Here is a 15,122-nt window from a genome sequence, read left to right as displayed (position 1 = left end):
TAGTATTAAAAAGGTCCTATTTACTGTTTTATGCATTTAAATACTTTTTTTTTCAAAAAAATTATTTTACATACAATTCAATTTTAAAAATATATTCAGTGATAATTCTAGGCAATATATTATTTTTATTTTTTTTTCAACAAAACAAATTAATAAAACTTACCTTATTAGTATAGTATCATTTTTTTTTTTGGGTCAATGGTATTATTTTTCATTATCCAATTATACAACTTTAATATATATCTACCTAAATTAACTTGAAGTCAACTTAGACAAAAAATATATTTTTAAGTCAAAGAAATTGCCCAAAGCATTAATAAAATGGGTTTCTTTCCTTTTTTTTTTTTTCAAGATAAAAAAGGTATTGAAACATGGGTTTTTAATTATTTTTTCCTATTCCGTTAACAAAATGCAAAATATTTGAGGTCCAATTCATCTGTTGGGATATCCAATTTATTATTGTCAAAGCCCACTCCAGATGTCCAACAGCTAACATTTACATAGACAGCCTTGGCTCCATAGTAGCTAGAATCTCGATTTAACTCTTAAAATATTCTGATATTACGATTTTAAATGATTTTATCGATTTTATGAAATTTGTACTAAGTCTGACGATTTTACGATTTAAATCTTGTTAAGATTTTACGTTTTACGTTTTTTATTTATTTTTTCGATTTCACATAAAATCTCGATTTTCTCTACCTTGCTTGGCTCAACCATAGCTACCATCCACGCCCGACAAGCCCTGCCAACACCTGTACCAACTTGCATCTGCCAGAGCCACGTGTCGATCTGGTAGTAAAGCAAAAAAAATTTCTGTATATCTGTATCAACTTGCATCTGTATCGGAGAGTGACCCTTGTTTATTTTGTGATAAATTTTTTAGTTTCTATTTTTTTTTACAATTTTCTTTCTATTATAGTAATTAACTATGAACATAACTTACATTATGTGTTTCATGGTTGCATATATTTGTTTATGAATATATTATTCTTTTAATTATTGTATTATATATGATATATCATCTCCTTAATAAACTATTGTTAATCTAACAAATAATGTAAATACTATTTAATTTATTATTACATTTATTCTGTCTAAAATTAAATCTAAGAGAAGACTGTCTAGGAAGTAATATTATACTTTGTTATCTTCAGACAGGTTTTTAATAATGTTTTATGATTCCATATTCTTTATATTTTAATGGTGAAAGTAATTCTTGCACTATATGATTCAGTGATTGTTACGCCATGAAATATAATTTTTTTATTTAAAGCTAGATTATTTATATTCATCAATTAGCTTTGCATAGAGAATAATTGCATGTGGTTATTTTATTCATGTCCGTACGTAACACAGATCCCTGTTCTAGTTTAAAATATAAAAGTTGGTTAAAGTAAGTATTCCTTCTAAAAAGTTACTGTAGCAATCTCCAATAATAGAACAATATCGCATCCAAATTATGAACTTATGATAATCTAATGATAATAAAAGATAAATAAACTACATCATCCTAAAATCAAATGAAACAAAAAATATAATAGTTTTAGTTCTTAATCTTATTTTTGGTACTTTTAAATAAATATGACCAAACTAATTAACTTAAAATACAGAAAAACAATAATAAATTAAAACTAAAATTGAAAAAAGAAATTAAAAGTGTTATTCCATGGTATTTAGAAAGGAAAGGACTATTACTATTCTCTTTCGTATTTACGAAACAAATTAATATTTACCATTAAAAATATTTAATATCTTTTAGAGAGTGACTATTGTGTGGATATAAAAAATTATCTACATTTGTGATGATATGCCTTAGAATATAGTTGTTAAAATTAGATCAAACTGACTGATGAATCAGACCTTAAGCTAATCCGTTCTAATATTCTAAAAAATTTTAACATACCGGTAGTTGGTCTGAGGTTGTTGTGTAATAAGAGTGATGTGACGATTCGAGAGATGAATGAACTACTTCATTTTCAGATTGATCCTGGAATCAAAGGAAAAAAATAGTTTTAGTTCTTATCCTTATACCAAAATAAAATATTTAAAAAAAAATAATATTGTATCATATAAAAAATATTAATTGAAGTAAAAAAATATAATATGATATTAATAATTTTACTCTAAAATATATTTTTAAAAATATTATCAACAAAACAGTCTTTAAAAAATTTAAAAATACAACAAAAATAATTCATAAATATTATATTTTTTTAAGTAACAAAAAAATTTCATATTTAGTAAATTAATTATCTATTAAATATAATTTTTTTTGACAATATTCAAATAAATAATTTAGAAAATGTAAAAAAAATTTAAAGCTCTAAATTTTTTTACTTTTTAAAAAAATATAGTCATTCATAAAATTATCAAATTTTAATAATAATAAAAAAATATTTTTTTAATTTATGCATTGTACTATAAAGAACGTCAGTTTCATAGTCACTCACTTTATTCATCTTTAGGAATAAAAAATGCAGCTTACAAAATGTGTGTGTGTGTGTGTGAGAGGGGGAGACGCTGAGAGACCACCGTGTAAAAAATTGTTGGAAACAAAAAATACAGCTTATACTGTGTGTGTGAGAGAGAGAGGGGGAGATTATGAGAGACCATTGTGCAAAAAATGGTTGAAAATAAATAATGCAGCTTACACAGTGTGTGTAAAAGAGAGGGAGGCGACGAGAGACTACTGTGCGAAAAATGGTTGGAAATGAAAAATGCAGCTTACACAGTGTGTGAGAGAGAGAGGTAGACAATGAGAGACCACTGTGCAAAAAATAGTTAGAAATAAAAAATGCAGCTTATACAGTGTGTGTGTGTGAGAGAGAGAGAGAGGGAGACGATGAGAGACCATTGTGCGAAAAATGGTTGGAAATAAAAAAATACAACTTACATGGTGTGTGTGAGAGACAGAGAGAGGGAGACGATTAGAGACCACTGTGCGAAAAATGGTTGGAAATGAAAAATGCAGCTTACACAGTGTGTGTGAAAGAGAAAGGGAGACGATGAGAGACCACTGTACGAAAAATGATTGAAAATGAAGAATGCAGCTTACACCGTGTGTGTATGAGAGAGACGATGAGAGATCACTGCACAAAAAATGGTTCGAAATGAAAAATGCAGCTTACACATTGTGTGTGTGAGAGAGAGGGAGACAATGAGAGACTACTGTGCGAAAAATGGTTGGAAATGAAGAATACAACTTACACAGTGTGTGTGTGTGAGAGAGAAAGGGAGACGATAAGAGACCACTGTACGAAAAATGGTTGGAAATGAAAAATGCAACTTACACAGTGTGTGTGTGTGTGAGAGAGATGGAGACGATGAGAGACCATTGATAAAAAAATGGTTGAAAATGAAGAATGCAGCTTACACAGTGTGTGTGAGAGAGAGAGGGTGCAAAAAATGGTTGGAAATGAAGAATGCAGCTTACACAGTGTGTGTGAGAGAGTGTGGGACGATAAGAGACCACTGTGCGAAAAATGGTTGGAAATGAAAATTGCAGCTTACACAGTGTGTGAGAGAGAGGTGTAGACGACGAGATACCACATTGCGAAAAATGGTTGGAAATGAAGAATGTAGCTTAAACAGGGAGATGATGAGAGACCATTGTGCGAAAAGAGACTACTGTGCGAAAAATTGTTGGAAATGAAGAATGCAGCATACACAGTGTGTAAGAGAGAGAGAGAGGGAGACGATAAGAGACCACTGTGCGAAAAATGGTTGGAAATAAAAAATGCATCTTACACAGTGTGTGTGTATGTGTGTGGGAGATAATGAGAGACCACTGTACGAAAAATAGTTGGAAATGAAGAATGCAGCTTACACAATGTGTGTGTGAGAGAGGGAGACGATGAGAGATCGCTGTGCGAAAAATAGTTGTAAATGAAGAATGCAACTTACACAGCGTGTGTGTGAGAGAAAGGGAAAGGATGGGAGACCACTGTACGAAAAATAGTTGTAAATGAAGAATGCAGCTTACACAGTGTGTAGGTGAAACAGAGACGATGAGAGACCACTGCGCGAAAAATGGTTCGAAATGAAAAATGTACCTTACACAGTGTGTACACGAGAGAAAGGGAGACGATGAGAGACCACTGTGCGAAAAATGGTTGGAAATAAAAAATGCAGCTTACACAGTATGTGTGAGAAAGAGAGAGGGAGACGATGAGAGACCACTGCCCAAAAAATAGTTGAAAATGAAGAAAACAGCTTACACAGTGTGTGTGAGAGAAAGAGGGTGCAAAAAATGGTTGGAGATGAAGAATGCAGCTTACAAAGTGTGTGTGAGAGAGTGGGAGACAATAAGAGACCACTGTGTGAAAAATGGTTGGAAATGAAAAATGCAGCTTACACAATGTGTGTGTGAGAGGGTGAAGGAGACGACGAGGGACCACTCTGCGAAAAATAGTTGGAAATGAAGAATACAGCTTACACAGTGTGTGTGAGAAAGGGAGATGATGAGAGACCACTGCAAAAATGGTTGGAAATGAAAAATAAAGCTTACACAATGTGTGTGAGAGAGACAGGGAGACGATAAGAGACCACTGTGCGAAAAGAGACCACTGTGCAAAAAATGGTTGGAACTGAAGAATGCAGCTTAAACAGTGTGTGTGACAGAGAGAGTGAGACGATGAGAGACCACTGTGCAAAAAATGGTTAGAAATGAAGAATGCAGCTTACACAGTGTGTGAGAGAGGGAGACGATGAGAGATCATTGTGCTAAAAAAAGTTGGAAATGAAGAATGCAGCTTACACAGTGTGTGTGAGAGAGAGAGGGAGACGACGAGAGACCACTGTGCGAAAAATGGTTGTAAATGAAAAATGCAGCTTACACAGTGTGTGTGTGAGAGAGAGGGGGAGACGATGAGAGACCACTGTGCGAAAAATCGTTGAAAATGAAGAATGTAGCTTACACAGTGTATGTGTGTGTGTGTGAGAGAGAGGGAGACGATGAGAGACCAATGTGCGAAAAATGGTTGGAAATGAAGAATGCAGCTTACACAGTATGTGTGTGTGAGAGAGAGGGAGACGATGAGAGACCACTGTGCGAAAAATAGTTAGAAATGAAGAATGCAGCTTACATAGTGTGTGTGAGAGAGAGGGAGACGATGAGAGGCCATTGTGCGAAAAATGGTTGGAAATGAAGAATGTAGCTTACATAGTGTGTGTGTCAAAGAGAGGGAGACGATGAGAGATCACTGTGCAAAAAATAATTGAAAATGAAGAATGCAGCTTACACAGTGTGTGTGAGAGAGAGAGAGAGGGAGACGATGAGAGACCACTATGCAAAAAATGGTTGGAAATGAAAAATGCAGCTTACACAGTGTGTGTGTGTGAGAGAGAGGGAGACAATAAGAGACCACTGTGTAAAAAATAGTTGGAAATGAGGAATGAAGCTTACACTGTGTGTGTGTGTGTGTGTGTGTGAGGGAGAGGGAGACGATGAAAGACCACTATGCGAAAAATGGTTGGAAATGAAAAATACAGCTTACACAGTGTGTGTGAGAGAGAGAGAGGGGGAGACGATGAGAGACCACTGTGCGAAAAATAGTTGGAAATGAAGAATGCAGCTAACACAGTGTGTGTGTGAGAGAGAGGGAGACGATGAAAGACCACTGTGCGAAAAATGCTTAAAAATGAAAAATACAGCTTACACAGTGTGTGTGTGTGTGTGAGATAGAGGGAGACGATGAGAGACCACTGTGCGAAAAATAGTTGGAAATGAAGAATTCAGGTTACACAGTGTGTGAGAGAGAGAGAGAAGGAGATGATGAGAAACCACTGTGCAAAAAATGGTTGGAAATGAAGAATGCAACTTACACAGTGTGTGTGAGAGAGAGAGAGAGAGGGAGATGATGAGGGACCATTATGCGAAAAATGGTTGGAAATGAAGAAAGCAGCTTACATAGTGTATGTATGTGAGGGAGGGAGACGAAAACAAACCACTGTACGAAAAATAGTTGAAAATAAATAATGCAGCTTACACAGTGTGTGTTTAAGAGTGAGAGACGATGAGAGACCACTGTGCGAAAAATAGTTGGAAATGAAAAATGTAGCTTACACAGTGTGTGTGAGAGAGAGATAGAGACGATGAGAGACCACTGTGCGAAAAATGGTTGAACATGAAGAATGCAACTTACACAGCGTGTGTGGGAGAGAGGGATACGATGAGAAACCACTGTGTGAAAAATGATTGGAAATAAAAAATGCAGCTTACGCAGTGTGTGTGAGAGATAGGGAGACGATGAGAGACCACTGTGCGAAAAATGGTTAGAAATGAAGAATGCAACTTACACAGTGTGTGTGTGAAAGTAAGGGAGACGATGAGAGACCATTGTGTGAAAAATAGTTGGAGAAGAAAAATGTAGCTTACACAGTGTGTGTGGGAGAGAGAGGGTGCGAGATGATGAGAGACCATTATGCGAAAAATATTTGGAAATGCAGAATGCAGATTACACAGTGTGTGAGAGAGAGAGATAGGGGGAGACAATGAGAGTCCACTGTGCGAAAAATGGTTGAAAATGAAGAATGCAGCTTACACAGTGTGTGTGTGAGATTGGGAGATGATGAGAGACCACTGTGCGAAAAATAGTTAGAAATGAAAAATGCAGCTTACACAGTGTGTGTGAGAAAGAGATAGAGACGATGAGAGACCACTGTGCGAAAAATGGTTGGAAATGAAGAATGCAACTTACACAGTGTGTGTGAGAGAGAGGGAGATGATGAGAGACCACTGTGCGAAAAATGGTTGGAAATAAAAAATGCAGCTTACGCAGTGTGTGTGAAAGATAGGGAGACGATGAGAGACCACTGTACGAAAAATGGTTGAAAATGAAGAATGCAGCTTACACAGTGTGTGTGAGAGAGAAATGGAGACGATGAGAGACCACTGTGCGAAAAATGGTCAGAAAAGAAAAATGCAGCTTACACAGTGTGTGTGTGTGAGAGAGAGAGAGAGGGAGGGAGGGAGACGATGAGAGACCATTGTGCAAAAAATGGTTGGAAATGCAGAATGCAGATTACACAGTGTGTGAAGGAGAGAGGAAGAGATGATGAGAGACCACTGTGCGAAAAATGGTTGAAAATGAAAAATGCAGCTTACACAGTGTGTGAGAGAGAGAGAGAGACGATGAGAGACCATTGTGCGAAAAATAGTTGGAAATGAAGAATGCAGCTTGCACAGTGTGTTTGTGAGAGAGAGGGAGACGATGAGAGATCACTATGCGAAAAATGGTTGAAAATGAAGAATGCAGCTTAAACAGTGTGTGTGAGAGAAAGGGAGACGATGAAGACCACTGTGCGAAAAATGGTTGAAAATGGAAAAATGCAGCTTACACAGTGTGTGTGAGAGAGAGAGGGGGACAATGAGAGACCACTGTGCGAAAAATAGTTTGAAATGAAGAATGCAGCTTACACAGTGTGTGTGTGAGAGAGGGGGAGACGATGAGAGACCAATGTGCGAAATATAATTGGAAATAAAAAATGCAGCTTACACAGTGTGTGAGAGAGAGGAGACGATGAGAGAGCACTGTATGAAAAATGGTTGGAAATGAAGAATGCAGCTTACACAGTGTGTGAGAGAGAGAGGGAGATGATGAGAGACCACTGTGTGAAAAATGTTGGAAATGAATAATGCATCTTACACAGTGTGTGAGAGATAGAGAGGGAGACGATAAGAGACCACTGTGCGAAAAATTGTTGGAAATGAAAAATGCAGCTTACACAATGTGTGTGTGAGAGAGAGATGGAGAAGATGAGAGATCACTGTGCGAAAAATGATTGGAAATGAAGAATGCAACGAAAAAATGATTGGAAATGAAGAATGCAACTTACATAGTATGTGTGTGTATGAGAGGGAAATGATGAGAGACCATTGTGCAAAAAATAGTTGGAAATGAAAAATGCAGCTTTCAGTGTGTGTGAGAGAGAGAGGGAGACGATGAGAGACGATGATAAATTCATACATACTGGTGCAATAAAATCGTAGACAAATTAGAACATGGCATGTGGAATATACTTTCTACGTCACTAATTAATTTTATTTTTTTAAATACATATCATATCACTAAATTACCCTTATATTTTAATAAAAAAATTATTTTACCAAAAGACTTAAATATCCTTTTTTTATATTGGACAAAAATTATCCTAATTCTTTTAATTCAGTTAAAATTCAATTAACTTTAGTTTTATATTTTTAAATTTAAATCAATTTAATAATTAAAACCAAAATACATTTTATTATTCATATATGCTAAAAAATCGTTTTATTTCTCATGAACCATAATTTAATCTCTCTTGTCCGCTTCATATAAAAAAGAAGAACATATCTAAAAAATTGTTCTTCATCATTATATACCAATCTACTAATAAAGAACAACCTCACTCCTAATCTCCTACCCGGACAGCAGTATTCTATCCTCACCCTCTCCCTTCCTAGTCGTGCTCCCTCTCTGTCGCTCTTCACTTAGTAGCGGAACGCACCAGCATCCGCCTTGTTGTTCTCCATCGTTCTCCTCCCCTTCTGGTCAAAGAAAAAGAAGAATCCAGTTCCTCCAGCAAAGGTTTTTTCTCACGGCATCGTCGGCTCTGTCGCCGCTTCAGCTCACGGCACCACTCTCGTTGTTTACTTGCATTTCTTTGCCAACATCATGGAGGTTCCTCAGCAAAGACTTTTTCTCTGATAATTTATCAATTAATTTCTCATCTTCTTCGTGTAAGCTCTGCAAAATATTGAATTGCAAAATAATTTCTCACGTGGTCATTATACTTGAATTATATCCATTTTAGTAATTCACTAATTCAGCTGGTTTGCTGGTAATCTTCGAAATTATTCTCTTTAGAAATTGTGGTCAAGTGTGGATGATTTGCTTAAGTTCATTTTGACTTTGATTAGAGTTTATTTAGGTCAAAATCATCTCCTAGTATTCTTAATTTCCAAAGAGTCCCCTTAGTTACAGCACATACAGAAGCCTGGAGTGGTTTATTGTACCTGTAATGTCAGATTTCAGGAAAAAAGTATAAATTTTTTAGGTAAGAGACCTATGATGTCAAAGCAGAGTTGCAATCAATATAAAAAAATAAGACTTGACTTGAAAATCACTTTGGAATATTTTCAAGAAAAACAAACAAGAAAAATGCAAATGCAAATGCACTATAGTCAGTACCGTGAAGGAAAAATCATATAAAATTGGCTATGTTTGATTAACTTCATGTCCCTGAATGGATTATAGTCCTCAACGAATATGTGAACTTGAGTAAACTTGAATGACCTGATAGTTGGATATTTTTTGTGTTACAAAAAATTTCTTCAATCAGCGTGAACCACAAGGGGAAAAATGGATAGTACTCACATTAGAGCAAGCTCTCCAAAGCATGATAGTTTTTCCGATGTGTAATGCTGTAAAACCTTGGTTACTTCCCCATCTTTTTCTTCCTGCCATTATTATAAACACAGAACAAGAATTTTAACACATCTTGTTCACAACAAAGAAAGTAATCCGGTTTTAGAAATGCTTGTAGAAGCAACATTTGTGATATGGTCCTAGACCTTGAAAACGTGATTTCATATGGATTATGCAAGGGGCAAAGCCAAGAGAGCCGGAGTGCTGGATTAGGTTTTAGAAATAACAGAAAGGTGGTTTTCGTAAGTGTTTATGTCAGTTGTCTTTATCATGAATGAAAAATTGCTTGCTAAGAAAGCTTTTAAAATAAAATTAGAACTTTTGGACGCCTGCAGATGCCATGATCCTTGCCTTTGCCTCTGGCTTGAATAAATTTCAGTATTTGCTTGAAAGAATAGTTGAGGAGCCATCACAGAGATCCATAAAATCGATACGGCAATCAAATGACAAAGATACAAACCTGAGTTGCCAAGACTTCAAATTCTCCACTACCAACAACATAAAAACAGTCACCTTCACTGCCCTGAAAAGTATAACTTTTGTCACAATTTTTGCCATTGCAAAATACAAACCAAGTCAAAATAAACAGAGGTTTCTAATATTAATGCAAGCTCCATTCAAGAATAGTGTTAATCCATTTAGAGGCTTAAGCTCCACATTGTAGTGTTTGGTAGTACTATATCTTAGAGAACCATCATTATTATAAATCCCTTTAGAAGCACGTTGTAGACCAGAAATATAATCTTCAGATACTGCTGCACCAGCATCGCAATAATCTACTGGCGACCTGAAATTCAAGTGGAAAGACTCTTGAAATACATATGCTAGTTACTCAAGGTTAACCACAGTAGAATAGACAACAGCATTATTGATTGTAATGAAGAGTAGACAAGACCATAGAAGGTCGATGAAATTCATTTTACCCCTGTCTAGGTTTGTCTGTAATTCCATTCTAACAACTTTAATAGCCTACAATTTAAATCCCCTATGTCTATATATACTTTCAATAATAAATCAGCGTAAAGATTCAAAACGTGGAAACAATTCAAAGTTTTAGTTAAAACTATACAACAATGCCTCTCATTTAAGACATTATTATGACATTCTTTAAATCTAAGAATTTTTTACTACCTCGTAAATAAGTCTTTAAACAATTGCAACTTGTCCAAATTTGTAAAACATAAATAAATAAACAACATCTTGAAATCAGCTTGCTAAATCTCCAAAAACCCATTATGAAAGCCTTTTTATATTTCCTTCTTTGATGTCGAGTCTAAAACGGCCATTACAATCTGAATTTTTGGGTAAGTTACTTGATCTGTGTTCCCTCAAATATCGATGAGCTTTCATGTGTCTGATAAGTTAATGTTGATTGGTGCAGAAAATGACTGGGGAACTTTGATACGAAGACCATGGATAAGAGTTCCTGAAAACGGTGCAACGGAGCTCGCGAATTCAATGCCAAATATCTCTTCTGAACACCTGATGAAAATGCTTTTGAAGCCACAACTTATTAACAATAATGGAGCCATGGCCATGCAACAGGAATCTTGTTAGTACAGAGAATCTGCCACTGAAAAAATTTGTATTCTCAATCTGTTCCTGACCAAGCTAATGTCATTAACTTACATTCTCAAGCAAAAAACGATAACCATATGTCTTCTGGAACAGTTATTGATAAGCCGAAGTTCGAACCTGAGGTATTAAATGCTCAAATGTATGAGATTCCATCTGTAGGAGCAGGAACCAACATTGAAAAAGTGGCCTCAAATCCTGCTAACTCTCAAATAGCACGCTTCCTCAACTATCATTCCATTCCTATATGCTTTTGTCATGGCCCTTTTTTTAGAGTTAGTTTTAAGCTGATAATTTGAATATTCAGGAACTTGTGATTAAAGTTAGTTTAGTGCCGTAACTTTCGATTAAATCTTTTGTATCAACTAACCCTTTTTATATGTTAGGAAATCTGAGTTTTTAGTTCAATAACTTAATCCAAAAGAAAACAGATGTAACAGAGTCGTGACTAGTAACTAAATCTTGGATTTTCTGTTTGGAACACAGATTAGACAGATGCTCTTTGGACATTCAAGAATGAAAACTGATTATTCTACTAATTTTGCATATAACATTGTAATAATTCATATATTATTGGATAACATACTAGATCTCATTAAAATTCAGTTCAATGATAAACATTAAATAGATCGACTCAGTTATCTTACATAAAATAAATACACCAAACATAACTCTGCAAAAATGGACAGCCAATTTACAACATGAATATAATTTTAGGATTTATATGTATGAAATATGAATCTAATTTTAGACTAACCTCAAAATTTACAACATGAACTAAGACTCACATTTTCCCTTAGCATTACTTCCAAAGATTTGGGATCATGCAAGTGTTTCTACTTAAATGTGGATTACAAAGAAATTGTAGTGTACTATGTATGAATATAGGTGTCAGCATGGTTCATCCGCTTTGTACACAGGTCTTTGCCAAACTTTTGTGTTCTTTTTTGGGACCATCGGTGAGGCTATGATCAGTGTCATCTTCTTTGAATGTTCTAATAACAGGTTTTTGCATCCATCATGATAAGCTTCTCCACCATGAATAGCTCGTAATTGTTCTCAATCAAGGGATCCAGCAGATGACTATAGTTTGAATAATATGCCATTTTGTACCTGCAAATTAAGAGAAATACTCTCATGGCTCGATGAATGCACACGAAGAAGGGTGCATCCGTGCATGGCAATACAGAAGTAATACACTATACAACATCCAAATGACATGTGCACAAGTCAATAGAAAACCATGAAACATAAGTTGTAGATAATGAACAAGGACAATACATTCCATTCCTATATGCTTTTGTCATGGCCCTTTTTTTAGAGTTAGTTTTAAGCTGATAATTTGAATATTCAGGAACTTGTGATTAAAGTTAGTTTAGTGCCGTAACTTTCGATTAAATCTTTTGTATCAACTAACCCTTTTTATATGTTAGGAAATCTGAGTTTTTAGTTCAATAACTTAATCCAAAAGAAAACAGATGTAACAGAGTCGTGACTAGTAACTAAATCTTGGATTTTCTGTTTGGAACACAGATTAGACAGATGCTCTTTGGACATTCAAGAATGAAAACTGATTATTCTACTAATTTTGCATATAACATTGTAATAATTCATATATTATTGGATAACATACTAGATCTCATTAAAATTCAGTTCAATGATAAACATTAAATAGATCGACTCAGTTATCTTACATAAAATAAATATACCAAACATAACTCTGCAAAAATGGACATCCAATTTACAACATGAATATACTTTTAGGATTTATATGTATGAAATATGAATCTAATTTTAGACTAACCTCAAAATTTACAACATGAACTAAGACTCACATTTTCCCTTAGCATTACTTCCAAAGATTTGGGATCATGCAAGTGTTTCTACTTAAATGTGGATTACAAAGAAATTGTAGTGTACTATGTATGAATATAGGTGTCAGCATGGTTCATCCGCTTTGTACACAGGTCTTTGCCAAACTTTTGTGTTCTTTTTTGGGACCATCGGTGAGGCTATGATCAGTGTCATCTTCTTTGAATGTTCTAATAACAGGTTTTTGCATCCATCATGATAAGCTTCTCCACCATGAATAGCTCGTAATTGTTCTCAATCAAGGGATCCAGCAGATGACTATAGTTTGAATAATATGCCATTTTGTACCTGCAAATTAAGAGAAATACTCTCATGGCTCGATGAATGCACACGAAGAAGGGTGCATCCGTGCATGGCAATACAGAAGTAATACACTATACAACATCCAAATGACATGTGCACAAGTCAATAGAAAACCATGAAACATAAGTTGTAGATAATGAACAAGGACAATACCTGCAATAGAGTTAACTGTGCAGACAAAGATGTTGCTTCAGTTTGCAATGTCTGCACCTTCCTTTCACATTCAACAATGTAGCGCATCTTCCTCTCTTTTGATCTTGCACTGCCTATTGCCCAAATCCTGTTTCACACATCAAAAGACAACACTTATCAATATAGATTTTTTCGGCTCATTAAGGGGAAAAAAAGGAATAGCAAATTGACAACAACCAGCCATACAACTGAATATGCCTTCAACAAGGGCCATTCTATCAAAGCAGTTTCTAGAATTTCCCCTAGCAGGTAGTAAACATAGAGAATAAGAAAAGGCAAAGAATTTTTTTCATAAATCAAATTAGAATATTGATGTTAACAGGACAGTATATGATAAATGCTTCTAAATTCAACTACAGCAACTAAAATATAGTATATAAACATATCTAAATTTCAGAATTAAATAAGGCACAAAATCACACACCAGTCCATAATTGGTTCAGTCTCCCCAAGCTAAAGATAACGACAAAACAAATACGACTTATTCAGAAACGATACCTCTTTGCACGCTTGGGATCAATTAAGGCTAGTTGGGCAAGCTTGACAGCTGACATTGCTTTTTTAGAATCAGTTGCTTGCAGATATGTCTTCTGAACTAGAGACTAGCATCTCAGGTTTGATGGTTGTTGACCCATCCATGGATTGGCTGTGCTGGTGTCTAACTCTAGGCCATTCATTGTTACCAAGGACACTGTTCTCTGCAGAAGAGGTAGGCCCTCCTGATGCAGGACCTGATGTGAGTTGCCAAACCTGAAGCTGCAGCAGCATTAGATGGCTCACCCATCTGAAATGTTGATGTAGATGACGAATTGAATTTATCTATATCGAGGTACATTGAAAGTAAGTCCTCCTCTGTGTCATCAGAAAACGACGCCACATCGGCGCCTCCAACAACACCAAGGTCACTGTCGAAGCTGATATCATCGGGTAGGGTTAGAATCTCTGAATGAACACGCCTGTGTCCCCTATTTCTTGGAGGATTATCGGGCATCGTGACTAAATCGACATTCCATTACCAAAGTGACTGGAGTCTGGGCTAGAACCTGGAACCATTGGAGGATATGACGACGAAGAAGACGGCTCGGATTTCACATTGAAGGCATTTTCAGTGGGTGAGTAACCCAAATAACGTCCTGATGGAGGTGGAAGACCTCCACCATGAACAAAAGGCTTGTCCTTGTCCATGCAGATTCCTTAATTTCAACCCTAACAAACACTATGCAATTGCAATGTTACTGCTAAGCTAATACAGTCCAACCACTCCAAACCCCCCAGTATATCTCATTCCACGAAATATGACAGCCTAAGAATCGAAGAAGGAAAAAAAAGCAGAAAAAAATCAATTTCCTAATGTGAAAGTCCGAGTAATGGTAATTCTAAAAATGATAAAGAATAAGCATCATGCATGCCGAATCGATAACAATGAAATCGCAGATTAGTAGCAAATAGGCGCAGTGGAAGACGATTCAAACACTTATTTTTATTTTTTATTTTTTTATATATGTTTTTGTTGTAAACTTTTAATTTTTAAATTGATTAAAATTTTAAAATATAAAACTTTAATTGAATTTTGACTAAATTAAAAATATTAGGATAGTTTTTGTTTAATATAAAAAAAATATTTAAATTCTTTTATAAAAATTAAATAAAAATTATTTTTTATTTTTTTTACCAAAGATAGGAGACTCGAATCCGCAACATCTTAATTGAATATAGAAAAACTATGTCATTTGAGCTATTACTCATTGGCTTTATTTTTATTAAAATATA

General features: G+C 35.2%; 1 long non-coding RNA gene and 1 pseudogene across 1 annotated transcript; both read right to left on the bottom strand.

Annotated features, from left to right (window-relative positions):
• Positions 8,952–9,948, bottom strand: LOC107647987. Its single transcript, XR_001621688.2, has 3 exons — positions 9,871–9,948; positions 9,360–9,442; positions 8,952–8,998 (listed from the first exon to the last, which is right to left on the bottom strand). It is a non-coding gene; the product is annotated as an uncharacterized LOC107647987 (long non-coding RNA).
• On the bottom strand, positions 13,214–14,726 carry LOC107647941 (annotated as a pseudogene).

This window comes from Arachis ipaensis, chromosome B06 (assembly GCF_000816755.2).
Source record: "Arachis ipaensis cultivar K30076 chromosome B06, Araip1.1, whole genome shotgun sequence".
NCBI lineage: Eukaryota > Viridiplantae > Streptophyta > Magnoliopsida > Fabales > Fabaceae > Arachis > Arachis ipaensis.
The sequence above is the reverse complement of the archived record's forward strand: the minus strand, read 5'-3'. Positions and strand labels throughout refer to the sequence as shown.